Source organism: Macrotis lagotis, chromosome 8 (assembly GCF_037893015.1).
Source record: "Macrotis lagotis isolate mMagLag1 chromosome 8, bilby.v1.9.chrom.fasta, whole genome shotgun sequence".
Classification (NCBI taxonomy): Eukaryota; Metazoa; Chordata; class Mammalia; order Peramelemorphia; family Peramelidae; genus Macrotis; species Macrotis lagotis.
Genome location: NC_133665.1, coordinates 54,249,492 through 54,266,506, shown reverse-complemented (window position 1 = coordinate 54,266,506; position 17,015 = coordinate 54,249,492). Strand labels below are relative to the sequence as shown.

Genomic DNA, 17,015 nt, shown 5'->3' with positions numbered 1-17,015 from the left:
TAATATAAGCTTATTAAATAAATGATATTTATAATAGCTTTTTACTCAAGGAAAGCTCTATATTAATATGCTCCAGTTCCATCAAATAATAGAATATTTGGTAGGTTGGTTAAGATTTATTGGTATCTTAGACTAGCCCTATTCCAATTTAGCTTTTATCTTTTTTATAGTCCCTTCCTTATTTCCTCAGCCTAGAAGCAATGGGCTCTTTCCCTAATCATGACTCTTGGGACCAAGAAGCACTGAAAGCATTTGGCCATCTCCAAACAATGAATGTTTGACAAGTTGAGCCATGCATTTGCTCTCAAATCATCCCTATCTTCCCATAAACTGAGTGGTACCTCCCACACATCATCTTTGTCCACAACTGACTCAAGTACATCGTAAAGGATGATAAGATTAAGAAGACCAGCATGCAGCAGTTTATCAAGATTTATGACGAAGTCCACCCAGAACATGACCTACCCTACTGGTATCTTGACTTTCATCAGCATTAAGAAGGCCAGCAAGTATTTCCATCTGGTGGATGACACCAAGTCCATTTTGCTATTCACTGTATTACAACTGAGGAGGCAAAGACATACTGCAAAGAGAAAAAGACCTTTGTGGAAGCTAAGGTCATGACTCATAATGCTATCCAAACCTGTTCAAGAAGTGAATGACACCATTCAGATAGATCTAGAGACTGATAAGAATATGGATTTCATGAAGTTGGATACTGGTAACCTGTATACGATGATTGGTGGATCCAGCTTGGGTCAAATTAGTGGGATCACCAACAGGGAGACACATCCAACCTCCTTTGATGTAGTCCACATGAAAGATGCCAATGGCATTAGTTTTGTCACCATGCTTTCCAATGCTTTTATTATCAGCACAGGGAACAAGTCTTGTATTTCTCTGCACACTATATGAATCATATGACTATTTTCCTCAAGATTTGGGCGGGGGGGGTGCTGAGACAAGTTGGTGGAAAGAAGACAGAAAAAGACTACTCTAAATGCCTTTAAATAATAACTCTAGACAAATTCTAGAGAGGCTGAACCCACCCACAGAAAGACAGAATGAAACTATTTTCCAGGTCAAGAAAACTTGGAAGATCCTCAGGGTCTGTTAAATCTGGATTAGAAACAGTCCCAGCAGGGATCCTCCTCACAGTTCCAGGGTAGGGGGGAGTGCTTGTGGTTATCCACAGACTAGAGCACAGGCCCAGGAGAGCAGTCAGAGCCTCTCATAAGACCTTGAAGGAATTGAGGCTCAGGGCAGGGGTTAGCCCTGAAAACAACTGCAGAAACTCTCAAGAGCTTAGGATAGTGCATCCTCTATCCTAGAAGCAGACTCCACTTTAACAAAGAGTTAAAATCAAGTCATAGGTTGGGGAAATGAGCAAACAGAAGGAAAAGAAATTCAATCATAGATATTAGTTTGGTCCTATGGAGGATCAAAATGCACACTTAGATAATAAAGTCAATGTTTCTGTATCCAAAGCCTCCAAGAAAAATATGAATTGGTCTAAGGCTATGGAAGAGTTCAAAAAAGATTTTGAAAATCAAGTAAGGGAAGTAGAAGAAAAATTGGGGAAATGAGGTGGGGGCAGAGCCAAGATGGCAAGAAGAATGATTGTGTCTTAGGACCTCTCTCATAAATCTTCCAAACTAAGGACTCTAACTAAATTTTCAAGAGACAGAACCCAGTGAGGTAACCTGTAAAAGAGCAAAAAGGCTCTGCTCCCTGGGGTTGGAGGGGCGGCCCGCCAGAGAGGTGGCCTGCCAGAGCAAAGAACTTCAGCCTCCTGGAGGCAACCCCAGGGCACTGGGACCCTTAGCTCACAGCAGTGGGGGAGTTCCCTGAGCTAAGCCCCAGGGAGCACTGAGCACAAATTGGGGGAAGAGTGGGGGACCTCTGCCAGAGTGAGCACATGAAGCCCAGCCCTCAGGGCACACAGAGAGCCAAGTGGCCAGCTCAGCCAAGTCCCAGGAAACAGAAGCAGGAGGATCCAGAGCCATAAGAAGGAGCCCCCAGGGCATGAGCCCATTGAACCTAGGGAAGGGAGTGAAGAGAGACTGCCAAGCTCTGTCCTCTGCCCCTGGAACAGGACTCTGGGGCTCTGACCACATTCAGATTCTGATCACAATCTAGGCCCCCCCATAGAACAGCAGGGCCCCCCACCTCAGCCCTGTGGCAGAGCGGGGCACATATGGTCATTCACAGATCAGGAGGGAGGACAGAGCCTCACACATTGAGACCCTTATGGGAGTGTCCCTAAAGCTCAGGAAGCACCCCAAAAGCAGGCTTAGGCTGGGAAAATGAGCAAGCAGAGAAAAAAGAGGAACACCATTGAGAAATATTTTGCATAAGAGCCCAAGAAGGATCAAAACACTCAGTCTGAAGATGAAGAAGCACAAGCTACTGCATCTAAAGACTCCAAGAAAGACAGAAATTGGGCTCAGGCTATGACAGAGCTCAAAAAAGACTTTGAAAATCAAATGAGGGTGTTAGAAGAAAAACTGGGGAAAGAAATGAGAGAGATGCAGGAAAAGCATGAAAATGAAGTCAGCAGCTTAGTCAAGGAAATCCGAAAAAAATGCTGAAGAAAATAGCATGCTAAAAACCAGCTTAGGTCAAATGGATAAAACAGTTCAAAAAGTTATTGAGGAGGGGGCGGCTAGGTGGCATAGTGGATAAAGCACTGGCCTTGGAGTCAGGAGTACTTGGGTTCAAATCTGGTCTCAGACACTTAATAATTACCTAGCTGTGTGACCTTGGGCAAGCCAGTTAACCCCATTGCCTTGAAAAACTTAAAAAAAAAGTTATTGAGGAGAAGAATGCTTTAAAAAGCAAAATTGGCCAGATGGAAAAACAGATAAGAAAACTCTCTGAGGAAAATAAATCCTTCAAACAAAGAATAGAACTCGGGGAGATTGCTAAATTTACGAGAAATCAGGACTCATTACTTCAAAACCAAAAGAATGAAAAATTAGAAGAAAATGTGAAACATCTCATTGGAAAAACAACTGATATGGAAAACAGACTTAGGAAAGATAATTTTAAAAATTACTGGAATACCTGAAAGTCATGATCAGGAAAAGAGCCTTGACATCATTTTCAAATAATTACTACAGAAAAATTTCCCTGATATCCTAGAAGCAGAGGGCAAAATAGAAATGGAGAGAATCCACTGATCCCCCTGAGAAAGAGATCCCAAAAAACCAACCCCCAGGAATATTATAGCCAAGTTCCAGAACTCCCAAGTCAAAGAGAAAATATTACAAGCAACCAGAAGGACACGGTTCAAATATCGTGGAGCTGCAGTCAGGATCACACAGGACTTAGCAGCAACTACATTAAAAGCTCGTAGGGCTTGGAATATAATATACTAGAAGGCAAAAGAGCTTAGAATGCAACTGAGAATCAACTACCCAGCCAAACTGAATGTCCTCTTCCAGGGAAAAAGATGGACTTTCAATGAATTAGGGGAATTTCAAATGTTCCTGTTGGAATGGCCAGAGCTGAACAGAAGATATGATCTTCAAATACCGGACTCACGTGAAGCATAGAGATTGGGAAGGGGAAAATATGAGGGACTTAATGATGAACTGCATGTATTCCTGCATAGAAAAATGACACTGATAATACTCATATGAACCTTCTCAGTTAATAGAGCAGGTAGAGGGAGCTTTTATAATTGAAGTACAGGAGAAATCTGAATTTGAAGATAAATATGGTGTAAAAATTGAGTCAATAGAAAAAAGGGAAATATAAAGGGAGAAAGAAAAAGGAGAGGAGGAATAGGCCAAGATATTTCATATAATAAGATTTTTCTTTATTACAATGAGCTATTGCAATGACATGGAAGGGGGGAAGGCAAGGGGGAATGAGGAAATCTTTGCTCTCATCAGAAGTGTCTAGGAGAGGAAACAGCATATATACTCAATGGGGTATAGACATTGGAGTAAGAAGGAGGGGGGGACAGGGGGAAGGGGTGTGTGTGATGTGAGTGGTGGAGGAAAGGATGGACCATGGGGGGAAAGTGGTCAGATATAACACATTTTCTTTTTTTACTTCTTGCAAGGGGCTGGGATTAGAAGGCCTGTCTGGGACCATAGGGCCAGGTGGATGCTGGACCTAAGGAGTGGTATGTGGGCTCAGGGCCTCTTGGCCCCAGGGCCAGGGATCTGTCTGCTGCACCACTCAGCTACCCTACAGCAGAGTCAAAGGAGAGAGAAAATATAGTACATGGTAGTGCAGAAATACGAAAGGAGGGAGTTGTGATCAGCAATGGCAACAGTGGAAAAATATGGAAGTAACTTTTGTGATGGACTAATAATAAAGAATGTGATCCACCTGCGACAGAGTTGTTGGTGTTGAAACAAAGACTAAAGCACATTTTTTATTGTTATTATTCTTGGGGGGGTGCAGGGCAAATGGGGCTGGGTGGCCTGCCTGGGGCCACATAGCAGGGTGATCGTTGGGTGTCTGAGGCCGGATTTGGACCTGGGTGCTTCTGGTTCAAGGGCCAATGCTCTGTCTGCCACCCAGCCACCCCTACTATTATTATTATTTTATTTTATTTTGGGTCTTTTTTTCCTTTTTTTGGTTTTTGCAGGGCAGTGGGGTTGGGGTGGCTTGTATGTCACACGGCTGGGTGATTATTGGGTGTATGGGGCCAGATGTGGGCTTGGGTGCTCATGGCTCCAGGGCTGGTGCTCCATCCATTGCGCCACCTGGCCATACCTACAATTATTACTATTATTTTTTTAATTTTAATTTTTTTCTCTCCCTTTTACTTTATTGCTCAAGCGAGTCTATATTTTTTGGGGGAGGGGGTATTTTGTTTACTCTTAAACAAGAATATTTTATTAATGTATAAAAACATTGTACAAAACGAGAATAAATAAATATTAAATATAAAATTTAAAAAAAAAAAGAAGAAAAATTGGGAAGAGAAAAGAGATTAGTTTGGGGAATATCATGAAAACCAAGTCAGCAGCTTGATGAAGGAGATACAAAAAATACTGGAGAAAATACGTCTTAAAAACCAATTTAGGCTAAATGGAAAAAGTGGTCTAAAAGTCCAATGAGGAGAAGAAAGCCTTAAAAGTCAGAACTGGCCAGATGGAAAAGGAGATACAAAAGCTCTTTGAAGAAAATAATTTCTTCACAGGTAGAATGGAGCTAAGGGAAGCTGATGCTTTTGTGAGAAATCAAGAAATAATAAAACAGAACCAAAAGAATGAAAAATTAGAAGAAAATGTGAAATATCTCATTGGAAAAACAACTGACCTTGAACAGGTCTAGGAGAGATGATTTAAAAATTATTGGGCTTTGGGGGTAGCTAGGTGGGTCAGTGGATAGAGCACTGGCCCTGGAGTCAGGAGTACCTGAGTTCAAATCCAGCCTCAGACACTTAATAATTACCTAGCTGTATGGCCTTGTGCAAGCCACTTAACTCCAATGCTTTGCAAAAACAAAAACAAAAACAAAATTAGTGGGCTACCTGAACATTATGACCAGGAAAAGTACCTAGACTTAATTTTTCAAGAAATAATTCAAGAAAAAATTGCCCTGATATCCTAGAAACAGAGGGCAAAATAGAAATTGAGGGAATCCACCGATTACCTCCTAAAAGCGATCCCTAAATGAAAACTCCCAAGAATATTATACTCAAATTCCAGAACTCCCAGGTCAAGGAGAAAATATTACAAGCCAGAAAAAAATTCAAATGTCGTGGAACTATAGTCAGGATAACACAGGACTTGGCAGCATCTATGTTAAAGGCTCATAGGGCTTGAAATATGATATTGTGGAAGGCAAAAGAACTTGAATTACAATTGAGAATCAACTACCCAGAAAAACTGAACTTCCTCTTTCAGGGAAAAAGATGAGCATTCAGTGAAATAGAGGACTTTTAAACTTTCCTGATGAAATGACCAGAGCTGAACAGAAAGCAAAATCTTCAAGTACAGGATTCAGCATAGAGAGAGTATATGGGGAAGGGCAAATTATGAGGGATTTAATGATGTTGAACTGCTTGAATTCTTGCATGAGAAGATGATACTGAAAACTCATATGAACTTTCTCACTTACTGGGGCATTTAGAGGGAGTATATATAGACGAGGCACAGGAGGGAGTTGAATTTGAAGGTACAATATATTATAAAGATGGTGTTAATGGACAAGAAAGATATGATGGGAGAAAGGGAAAGGAAAGACAGAATGGGCTAAGTTATCTCACATAAAAGAGGCAAGAAAAAGGTTTTTTGCAATGGAGTGGAAGGTGGGAAGGCGAGGGGGAGTGAGTGAGTCTTCACTTTCATCATAAGTGGCTCAGAAAAGAAGTAACATACACACTCAGTTGGGTATAGAAATCTATCTTACCCTAGAGGAAAATAGGAGAGGAAAGGAATGGGAGAAAGGAGATGGGAAGGTGAGTGTAGGTGATAGAAGAGAGGGAAGATCATGGGATACAACACACTTTTAAGAAGGCACAGGGGAAAGGAGAGAGAACAGAATAAATGGAGGCAGAGGGAATAGAATGGAGGGAAATACAGCTAGCAATAGCAATTGTGGGAAAAAATATTTAAGTAATTTCCATGATGGACTTATGATAAAGAATGCTATCCATCCCAAAGACAGAGCTAATGGTATCTGAATACAGAGAAGAACTTTTAATTGTTTTTCTCTCTCACTTTATTTTTCTTGAGGTTTCTCTATCTTTGTGGGGGATATTATGTTTTTTTTATAATATGTCTATTGTAGTAATGTAAAAAAGTGAAAAAATTTAGAATTAAAGAGTATGAGGAGGGACAAGAAGGCAGAGAAAAGGCGGGGACTCATCTCAGTTCCCTCTAATTCCTTTCAAACAATTTTAAATAATGTTTCAAAACAAATATAAAGAGACAGAAGTCACAAAAGGACAAAATGAAACAATTTTTCAGGCTAAAGCAACTTAAAAGTCAGGTAGAGAAAGATCTGTCACACTAAGGGACAATGGAACCCAGTTCAGTACAGGCCTCCCCCCAGCAGCAAGCATCAGTGGGCCTTAGCTCTGGCTCAATCAGCAGCAGCAGCATCCTTTGGAGCTCTCAGCTCACAGATGCTTCAGGGGATTGGATAACTGGAAGAAAAAGATGACAGTGGTCCCTTTGCTAGCACTGGGTGTGGGACTTTGTGGATGCAATCCCAGGACTGGGAGAAGCAATAGCATACCAGATCTTGTGGCCATCCTGGTCAGGGCTCTAGGACAAAAAAAATACTCTCTCATAGACCAGAACATAGGCCAGGAAAGTAGTAAACACATCTCTCCTTAGATCAGAGATGGGGAAGCTTTTTTCTGCCAAGGATCATACAGAATTATCAACTTAAAATTTAGCCTGCTATATTTGGGCAACATTTAATTAATTCACTCCTAAAAAGCTCCTGGATTTATTTTTTTCCTTATTATCTTTTTTTAGGTTTGTATTTTTTTGCAAGACAATGAGGTTAAGTGGCTTGCCCAAGGCCACACAGCTAAATAATTATTAAATGTCTGAGGCCGGATTTAAACTCAGGTACTCCTGACTCCAGGGCTGGGGCTCTATCCACGGCACCACCTAGCTGCCCCCACTAGATTTATTGAAATTCAAGTCCTGCAGCTGCTCAAACAATGCAACCAAAAGATATTGCAGGACCTATATGGCTTGTGGGCTGGATGTTCCCCAACTCTGCCTTAAATCATACCACCTTGGAAGAACTGAAAACTTATGAATTCAAAGAACTAGCTTTGGGGAAAAAAAATTACACAAAAACCTGAAGCTTGGGCAGGTATAGTGCCCAGCTTTAACATAAAATCAAAGTTCAGAAACAGACGGCAAAATGAGCAAATAACAAAAAAGAACCTGATCACAAGAAGTTACTATGGTGACAGAAAAAAAACACAAACTCAAGACAACAAAATCAAAATTACTACATGTAAAGACTCAAAGAAAAATGTGATTTGTTCTTTGGACCAAAAAAAGAATTCCTGGAAGAACTCCAAAAGGATTTGAAAAACCAAATGAGAAAAAAATAAGGGAAAAAATAAGAGTGTTGCAAGAAATCATGGGAGGGAGAGTCAATAACTTGGTAAAGGATTCACACAAAAAAGAAATGAAGAAAATAACAACTTAAAAATAATAAAATAAGCCAAAATGATAAAGGAGTTGCAAAAATCTGCTGAAGAAAACACCTGCTTAAAAAGCAGGACTGGACAAAGGAAAAAATGTAAAAATTTCACTTAAGAAAAGAACCCCTGGTGTCGCTAGGTGGTGCAGTGGATAGAGAGCACTGACCTTGGAATCAGGAGGACCTGAGTTCAAATGCAACTTCAGACACTTAATAATTACTTGGCTGTGTGACCTTGGACAAGTCACTTAACCCCATTGCCTTAGGGGAAAACTGATAAAAGGAAAAAGCAAATTGGGGAAGCAAAATACTTTTGCCAGTAGAGTGAAAGAAGAGAAAAAGTGAGAGAGGAGAATAAATGAGGAAAACAGGATGAAGGGAAATACTCAGTAATCATAACTGGAACAAATTTTTACAGCAAATTTCTTTGATAATTTCTCAAATATATAAAATACAGCATCAACTTTATAAAAATAAGACCCATTCCCCAACTAAAGAATGATCAAAGAATATGAACAGGAAGATTTCTGACAAGTAATCAAAGATACTTATAATCATATGAAAAATGCTTTAAATCACTATTGATTGGAGAAGTGCAAATAAAAACAACTCCAAGGTACTACCCCACAGCTAGGAGATTGACTACTAACACAGAAAAGGCAAATGACAAATGGTGGAAAGGATGTGCAAAAATTGAGACACTAATGTATGGCAGTAGAGTTACAGAAAGACTAATTCTGGAGAGTAATTTGGAACTTTGTTCCAAGGATTGTAGAACCATGCATACTCTTTGACCCAGCAATACCACCACTAGTTCTGTAGCCAAAAGAGAGAAAAAATAAAGAGGAAAAGATCTATATGTACAAAAATATTTATAGCAGCTCTTTATTGAAGGGATGCCCATTAATTGGGGAATGGTTGAACAAGTTGTGGTATATGATTGTGATAGAATATTAATCTACTATAAGACATAATGAGCAGGATACTCTTAGAACTTGGCTTACATGAACTGATGCAAATTGAAATGAGCATAACACATTGAATGATGAACAAGTGTTTGGGGTTTTCTTGGCAAAGACACTGGGGTGATTTGCCATTTCCTTTCTCAGCACATTTTACAGATGAGGAAACTGAGGCAAAGTTAAGTGACTTGCCTAGGGTCACACAGCAAGTAGGTGTCTGAGGCCAGATTTGAATTAAAAAGATGTCTTTGGCCAATATGACCAGAAAGGATAATGATCATTGTTGGAAGGGTTGTGGGAAATCTGGGACACTATTACACTGCTGGTGGAGCTGTGAACTCATCCAACCTTCCTGGAGAGGAATTTGGATCTACACCCAAAGGGCAACAAAAATGTGCATACCCTTTGATCCAGCTACTTTGATCCACTACTGGGTCTATACCCCAAAGAGGTGATGAAAAAGGGTAAAAACATCACTTGTATAAAAATATTCATAGCAGCCCTGTTTGTGGTGACAAAGAATTAGAAATCAAATAAATGTCCTTCATTTGGGGGATGGCTTAGCAAACTGTGGTATATGTATGTCATGGAACACTATTGTCTATTAGAAACCAGGATGGACGGGAATTCAGGGAAGGCTGGAGGGATTTGCATGAACTGATGCTGAGTGAGATGAGCAGAACCAGAAAAACATTGTACGCCTTAACAGCAGCATGGGGGCAATGATCAACCTTGATGGATTTGCTCATTCCATCAGTGCAACAATCAGGAACAATTTGGAGCTGTCTGCAATGGAGAATACCATCTGTATCCAGGTAAAGAACCGTGGAGTTTGAACAAAGTTCAAGGACTATTCCCTTTAATTTAGGGGAAAAAACTGATATCTTATTGTCTGATCTTGTTACCTCTTAGACTTCTCTTCTCTTTAAGGATATGATTTCTCTCTCATCACACTCAATTTGGATCAATGTACAACATGGAAACAATGTAAAGGCTGGTAAATTGCTTTCTTTGGGGGGTGGGGGAGGGAAGTAAGATTGGGAGAAAAATTGTAAAACTCAAAATAAATAAAATCTTTTAATTTAAAAAAAATAAAAAAGATAAGTCTTCCTGACTCCAAGTCTGGTGCCCTATCCACTGTGCCACTTATCTGCCCATTAACACAATCTAATCTGAATCAAAAAGTATTTATTAAGTATTTACTGTGGGATGGTACTATACTATGTGGTGGAATGCTCTTGCCATCAAGAAACTTACATTCTACCAGTATGATAAAAGATATAAATTGTTAAGAACTTACAGAAAATCATGAATATGGAGAAAGCACTTATAACTAGGGGAATCAGACAGCACATAAGCTGAACCTCAAAGTAAACTAGGGATTCTAAGGTTAAAGTATGAATTCCATATATGGAGGAAAGCCTGTGCAAGGCACTTAGATGAAAGATCCAATATGGAGTCAGAAAATTAACAAATAGGCCAATTTGTTGGACCACTGAATAGCTTAAGGAAAATAAAAGTAAATAAGCCTGGGAAGTCAGACTGGAAAGAGGTAGTGAAGGCTTTTAAACACTAAGCACTTTAGCCTAGAGTCTACAAGCTCAGGGAGATTTCTTATAGCTGTGATAACAGCATGACTAGAAGTCAGAAGTTCAATTAAGAGGCTACTATAAGGGGTGGCTAGGATAGAGTATACCAGCCCTGGAGTCAGGAATATCTGAGTTCAAATCCAACCTCAGACACTTAATAATTATCTATCAGTGTAGCCTTGGGCAAGCCACTTAACCCCATTACTTTGCAAAAACCTAAAATAAAGAGGCTACTGAAATAGTCCACAAAGAGGAAAAAAAACTTTTGATAAAAAAAGCTTTTCTTTAAAAAAACAAAACCAAACAGATGAGAAAATCAAAGCAATCCATAGTCATATGAAAACTTGCTCTAAATCACTTATTATTAGGGAAATGTAAATTAAAGTATCTCTGAGGTACCACCTCACACCTCTCAGACTGGCCAGTATGACCAGAAAGGACAATGATCAATGCTGGAAGGGATGTGGGAAATCTGGGCCACTAATACATTGTTGGTGGAGCTATGAATTCATCCAAATTTTCTAGAGAGCAATTTGGAATTACACCCAAATGGCAACAAAAATGGGCATACCCTTTGATCCAGCAATACCACTACTGGGTCTGTATGCTGAAGTGATCATGAAAAAGTAAAAACATCACTTATGAACCTGAATACCTGGAAGTACAATGATACCCTCACAACAGAAATAGAGCAGTTTTTAACAATATCAGAGAAAACTTCAGTCAATATTCCTTTGATAATTAATGTCAAATGAGGCATAAAATGGGCCAAAGATGTTTGCTACCATGATGGAAAATGTCCCATGTAGAGTCCAAATAAAAGAGGGATCTCCTAAAGATGGTGAGTTCCTCCAGATATTCCTGTCCATAAATGGCTCCTGGTGGCAAAGAACTCGAAATCAAGTAAATGTCCTTCAATTGGGGAATGGCTTAACAAACTGTGGGATATGTATGTCATGGAACACTATTGTCTATTAGAAACCAGGAGGGATGGGAATTCAGGGAAGCCTGGAAGGATTTGCATGAACTGATGCTGAGTGAGATGAGCAGAACCAGAAGAATATTGTACACCCTAACAGCAACATGGGGGTGATGGTCAACCTTAATGGATTTACTAATTCCATCAGTGCAACAATCAGGCACAATTTGGGGGTATCTGCGAAAAAATTTTGGAGTTTGGACAAAGACCAAAGACTATTACCTTTAATTTAAAAAAAAACTGTTATTATGTAATTTTGCTGTCTCTTATGCTTTATGTTTCTTCCTTAAGGATATGGTTTCTCTCTCATTACATTTGACTTAGAATCAATATAAAACTTAACAGACTGCCTTCTGGGGGTGGGGGTGAGGGAAGCAAGATTAGGGGGAAAATTGTAAAATTCAAATTAAATAAACTCTTTAAAAAAAAAAACCAAGCTGGAATAAATGGACCTTTCCTCGATATGTTAAATAGTACCTATCTAAAACCAAAAGCTAATATATGTAATGGGGATAAACTAGAGGACATTCCAGTGAGATCAAGAGTAAAGGGTAAAGGAGATTTTTCCATTATTACAACTATTTAATTTAGTGCAAGGGATGTTAGCATTATATTTAGACAAGAAAAAGAAATTGGAAGAATAAGCATTGATTAACAAAAAGGAAACAAAAGTAACACTTTTTACAGAGTATATATTGGTTTGCTTAGAGAAGTCAATTATATAGTCAATTTATTGGGGGGGGAGTTGCAAGGCAGTGGAGTTAAGTGATTTGCCCAAGGTCACACATCTAGGTAATTATTAAGTGTCTGAATTCACATTTAAACTCAGGTCCTCCTGACTCTAGGCCCAGTGCTCTATCCACTGCGCCACCTAGCTACCCCAGAGACTCAATTTAAAAACTAACTGAAACAGTAATAGTAAAACTAACTAAAAACAACTGAACAAAAAATTATAGAATATAAATAAAACACATAAATCAACATCATTTCTATATATTACCAACAAAACCCAATAGAAAGAAATAAAAAAAAATTAAAAAGAAATTCCAAGGGGCAGCTAGGTGGCACAGTGAATAGAGCACTGACCCTGGAGTCAGGAGGAACTGAGTTCAAATTTGACCTCAGACACTTAATAATTACCTAGCTGTGTGGCCTTGGGCCAGCCACTTAAACCCATTGCCTTGAAAAAAAAAAAAAAGAAAAAAGAAAAGAAATTCCATTCCATTCAAAATAACTACAGAATGTAGAAATTTCTTGGCAAAGGAACCATATGAACAGAGCTACAAATAAACAGAAATAAAGATGCACCTAAATAATTAGATATTAATTACTCATGGAAAATGGACAACTAGGTAGCTCAGTGGATAGAACCCAGGGTCTGGAGTCAGGAAATAGCTGAGTTCAAATCTGGTCCCAGACAATTACTAGGTATGGGACTCTGGTCAAGCCACTTCACCTTGTTTGACTTATTTTCCTCAATTGTAAAATGAACTGGAGAAGGAAATGGCAAAATACTCCAGTATCTTAATCAAGAAAATCCCAAATCATGATACAAATAGTTGAATATGACAAACGACTGAACAATAACTTGTAAAATGATTCCTTCTCTCAAAAAAATTTTAAAAGGGTAGGAAAATATGGAAAAATATAATATTTTGGTGGAAAAAACTATAAACTAAGGAGGTATATAAATGCAATGGAATACTTTTCTGTTATTAGAAATTATAAAATAGACAATATCAGAGAATCTTGGAAAGACTTGTTTGAACTGATGCAGAAGGAAGTGAGTAAGTCTAAAAGAACAATTTATATAATAATAACAATTCTATAAAGGAATACAATTCTGAAAGATGTTAGGACTCTGATAAATTTAATCACCAACCCTAGTTTCACAGAATTGAGGAAGAAACATGATATCCACTTGCTGAGATGATGGTCTCATAATATAGAAATAGACATACATTTTTGGACTTTGGCTATGTGGGGATTTGTTTTGTCTGACTATATATATTTATCATAAGAGTTTACTTTTTAAAAAGGAATGAAAGAAGTGGGAGGGAAAGAAAATAAGCACTTGCTAATCAAAAAAACTAACTAAAAGAAAAGTTTAAAAAAGAGTCCATGCAAAAGATAAAAGTCTGAAATAGATCTGATATGAGTAAACTACTTTAGTAGTTTAGTAAGTACAGAGAAGGGGGTAGATATGGGATGTTTGCTACAGGTAGAATTGACAGAATTTGAAAACTAGTTGAATATTGGGTGAGACAAAGAAGAGGAAAGACTCAAGAAGTTATGAACCTGGAAGTACAATGATACACTCACAACAGAAATAAAGCAGTTTTTAACAATATCAGAGAAAACTTCAGTCAATATTCCTTTGATAATCAATGTCAAATGAAGCATAAAATGGGCCAAAGATGTTTGCTACCATGATGGAAAAATGTCCCATGTAGAGTCCAAATAAAAGAGGGATCTTCCAAAGATGGTGAGTTCCTCCAGATATTCCTGTCCATAAATGGCTCCTGACATGAATGATGACTCCAGCAAGCCACAGAATACAAGTATGTCTCCTAAATGTGATCCATAATCACCTAAAAGTGATTTAATCAGTTGTCAGATAGCAACCAGTTGCTGTATTTATCTCCACAGCAGTTCTGATATGTCTCTCTAATACACTTTCGCAACCACCAACCTTATTCAGGTCCTCTTTCCCTTTCACCTGGGACAATTTGGAAACTTATAATTGAATAATAATCAAGTAGATGACTAAAATCAACTAGCCATGTTCAGTCTCCCAATTAAGCTTACATCAGATCTGCTGGGTTTTGACTTTGAGAATTTGATGTTCCTGACTGAATAGTTCCCATCATGAATAGTAATTGTACCAAACACCAAGAAATAGAAATGTCTCCTAAATGAGAACCATAATCACTCAAAAGTATTCTGCTCAACTAACCCCACAGGAAAAATCAAATAATGAAGAATACCTTTTGTCTTGATAATGATTCACAGGAAAATGAACATGCCATAGAATTGATCCATCAATGCATATATCTTGTACTAACACTGCAGAGAGACAGTGATAGCTCATATTTTCCACTGGCATCCATGATATATCAGAAGAAGAAGAAGGCCCCTAATATGACTCCTTATGGAAGATGATATACTTTAGTTGCCCAAGATGTATGGATGAGTGATAATTTGCATCAGTGGAGGGAGAATTGATATCAGTGAGATCATAGATTCATTCAAGCATGCAGTGACTGATTATTTCTATCAAGATAATCAAATTGATTCTATATCATCCCTAATGTTTAATCATATGTGTTTTGAGGGCTGGATTGATTTCATTTTAAATCTTATATTTCCAGGGAAAAGTAATAATGTACGTAAAAAGATAGTCTCAGGGTCAGAATGACCTGGTTCCTGCCTCTAAAACATTCAGCCTAAAACAATCTAGAGAAGTTGCTTGATTTCTCAGGGCCACTGATAACTCATGAAAACATTAAGTACAGTACCAATCTACAATGGTAGAGGGAATTTCCTATGCCTGTGAAATCATAGGTCCACACCAAAAAGAATCTCCAGTGACTAACATAGAACACGATAAACTTAAAAGTGCTTGTAGAGGGGCAGCTAGATGGCACAGTCATTAGTACACCGGCCCTAGAGTCAGAAGGACCTGAGTTCAAATCTGACCTCAGATATCTAATAATTACCTAGTTGTGTGACCATGGGCAAGTCACTTAACCCCATTGCCTTGTAAAAATAATAAAGTGCTTATAGAGTTCAAATGTGGAAATATTTCAGTCCTCCAAAGATCTTTTAATATTTCCAGTTATAGGGGCAGCTAGGTGGCATAATGGATAGAGTACCAGCCCTGGAGTCAGGAGGACCTGAGTTCAGATTTGACCTCAGACCTAATAATTACCTAGCTGTGTGACCTGGGGCAAGTCACTCAACCCCATTGCCTTAAATTTTAAAATATTAAAATATTTCCAGTTATATCAGTCCCAAAATATTCTACTGGTTTAACCTAATTCAACAAGCATTAAAATCCTACTTTATGCAAGGCCCTGCATATACTGAAAGTAAAGCAATCCTTCCCTCAAGACATTTATTTTCTGATGGGGACTACAACATGGAAATAGATAAGCACATATATAATAATTTGAGGAGGAAAGAAGAAACACTATCAGCTAAGGAGATCAGGAAAGTCTTTCCACAAGAGATGGAGCATGAGTTGAGCCTTTAAGAAAGCTAAAAATTCTCAGAGGTAGAACTAAGGAATAAGTGTTCTCCAGGTGAGGGCTAGAATATGTATAGTAACTGCTGAATGATAACCAGTAGGTTAATCTGTCTGAAAAAAAGAACGTGTGAAAGAGAAAAACAAAAATTGCCCTTCCTCAGAGCTTTACATTTCATGAGCCTCTGCAGGCACAATTCTTCAATCTATGGCAAATAACATTCTGATGATTACCTTCTTCAAATCCAAGATGGTCCACAGATGACAGAAACACAATCCATCATAAGAGGCCTAATGAAATCTTTCCATATTCTAGGATCTGCCAGAGATTTTGCTCCACTTGAATATGCTTCAAGAACTAAATATTGCTTCCATGCCAAAATGAGATATTATAGATAGGACTTTGGTGTGGCCTGACATCTTGTAAATTTTAGGAAATATGACATTTGTAAACAGTAAAAGAACTCTCCACAATGTTTTTAAGACAACTTCTTAACTGCAACATCTTAAAAGATTACTCTTCTAGATCCTTTTATGGATATTTGTAGCAAAAAGCTTTGTCCTTCAGTTCCCTTATGCCTTTTATAAAACTGAACAAAATCTAACTGACTGAACCTCAAACCGTGAAAAACTGAAAAAGTTGTTGATAAGAGGTGGAGGGGAAGAATTTGAACAAAGGCCTATGTTGTGTAACTCTGTCTCCACTTGAGATGGCCAACCGGATGTCTGTTAACTGGAATGTTGCTTTGGGGTGATATTGGGCCCATATTGTCCCTGGACTTGTACAGAGCTAGAGTGGCCAGAATGGTTTTTCCACTGCCAATTGTAGCCTTTCTTCCTGGATAAAAACATAGCCAATGTGATTCATATATGAGTTTACATCTAGGTCAGATTATTCCAATATGTTCTGTCTCTTAAACAGGAAAGCACATGAGAATTATAGCTGGCAAAAAGGAAAGCTACTTGCTTTCTGAACAGAAAAACCCATCATGTTCTCTTGACTCTTCTCCAGAGCTTCCCACCCTTGTTACTCATCCAGTTCAAAACTGAAATACTTCTCTTAAAAAAAACCCTGAACCTGGCAAGAAGTGAAACTC

General features: G+C 38.5%; 1 pseudogene; it reads left to right on the top strand.

Moving 5' to 3' along the window:
- Positions 1-630: 630 nt before the first annotated feature.
- LOC141496459 (actin, cytoplasmic 2-like) overlaps positions 631-17,015 on the top strand; it is a 29,008-nt pseudogene continuing 12,623 nt past the window's right edge.